Genomic DNA, 2,268 nt, shown 5'->3' with positions numbered 1-2,268 from the left:
AAAATGTCTCAAGCAATAATGAAATGATAAACTGTCTAGTAAATACAAATGATAACTATTAGGTAGGTATCTATTAGTTATGAAAATAGAAAACTAATGTCCATTATTACGGTACAGTAAGTTATTTAATTTTAATAAAAGTAGACACATTTTGACCTTAGAAAATATTCTAATAAAATAATAGAAAATATTATAATAATAATATTATATTATATTATATAATTTATGCTGATGGGTTTTTTCTTTTCGCGTACATTCCTATAATCATAAGTAAATGTTTTCAAACGAACTGTTTGCAATATTTAATTATTTTTAGATGGTGACAACGGGCTTGGCGATCATTTTCATTATCCAAATTTGTCAAGTCAAATTATGTAGATTATGATGGGTTATTATTTCATAAGATATCTGCTCTGTAAAAATGTTACCTAGGAATTGTTGACAATATCTTAATATACACCATTGCCGCTAACATATTACATAAAAGTTATTAACTTTCCAAATAATTTCCTTGTAGTTAAAAAATAATAATACATTCAGTTGTATTTCTCTATTATAAATTTATAATAATGTCTTATAATATTATTAGCCATTGACAGTTTGTAATAAAGACAATCAAATATTTAGTTAAGTACAATAAATCAAGGTGACCAATTTCCGACCGAATCCCTTAGTAGGCGTATAAACGGGAATGCGTACTAATGACTATTATAGATTAATATTTTTAAAATCAAGATAAGCATTTAGCAACTTAAAGATCATATATCTATTCACGAAAAATCACTGAACCATTTTGAAATTTATAACATTTAAAGGTTATATTACTAGATATATTAAAAGTTGTAATTTAACGATTAGACGGTCGGTAATTTAAAATATATTTGGTTGATATATAAGCGTATTATATAATATAAATTTTAATTTTTAAACTTTTTTTTTTATGTATTTTTTTAACTATATTATGACTAATATTTGAAATGTTGACTATAAATAAATATATATTTATATACTATATATATTACTCATATAAATGTATATAAATATTAAAATGTATAGATAATATGTATTATGTTTTAGTTTGTAATTTAATATTATATATTATTATATTAGGACATAGTAATAGTGTGTGTGAGGGGATAAGACTGTGTAAGCTTAGTTGGCCCAACGATCACATTAAAACTACAAAAGTTGTATAAAATAATACTATGTAGCAATATATAGAAATATATCTAATTATTTAAACCCACTAAGTTACGTTTGATTCAATTAATTTGATAATAAAGTATTTTATTAATTATTACTATATCGAATATCTGTAGCATAATTAAATTATATATTAGAAATATTTACGAATTATAAGCAGCCCCAAATCACACTATACCTTCCTGCCAATAAACTGTTATTTTTATTAATAAAAAAATAGATCAAAACATAAACTTTAATAATATTTTAAATGATTACATTTAAAATATAATTACAAAAACGTTTTAGTGGGATTTTTTTTAACAGATCAAGATATAATAAAACATTATAATATTATTAAAATATGTATTTTTTTACTTTTGTCAATTCTTTTATTCTATTTATGTCAGCAGATATAATATATGTTTATTTTTAAACCTTAATTTATGTTTGAAATAATAACGATATTGTAGATCTTATATTTTATAAAATAACTAATGCATTTTTTTTGTAGTCACCTATCCATTATGTATTTAATATTTTGTATAATACAAACAAATTAATGTTTTTATTGAACTTAACTGCGTGTAAGTACGTTTGAAATATTATATTCCTACAATAGTTAAGGATTTATAGTTAAATATATATATATATATATATATATAGTTAGAATTTAAAACTATAATTAAAATAAATATTCATAATAGTAGGTAGGTACTTATATGATTATATTTTGATTACAAAACAAAAAAAAATTAAATAAATAAATAATCACTTATCGATTTTAAATTACATTAGATCTAAGAATCTTAACTAAAAATATATCTAGATAGCAAATTTGAAACCATAGCAGTTAAATAGCATTTTTTAAGTTTCTATTCTAATTTGATATTCGATAGAGATCAAATTAAATAATATAGTTTAAAAATGCTTAATAAATGTAATTTGTTACAAATGAAATAAGACGTACAATATTGTACAAAAAAACAATGCTATTATTCTAAAATCTATTAATTATTATTATTTTTGAAAATATTTAAGTGCTTATCATAAATATTTATTAAAAATTAATACAAACAGCTAGAA

This window comes from Rhopalosiphum maidis, chromosome 3 (genome assembly GCF_003676215.2).
Source record: "Rhopalosiphum maidis isolate BTI-1 chromosome 3, ASM367621v3, whole genome shotgun sequence".
Lineage (NCBI taxonomy): Eukaryota > Metazoa > Arthropoda > Insecta > Hemiptera > Aphididae > Rhopalosiphum > Rhopalosiphum maidis.
This window is presented reverse-complemented; position numbering follows the sequence as displayed.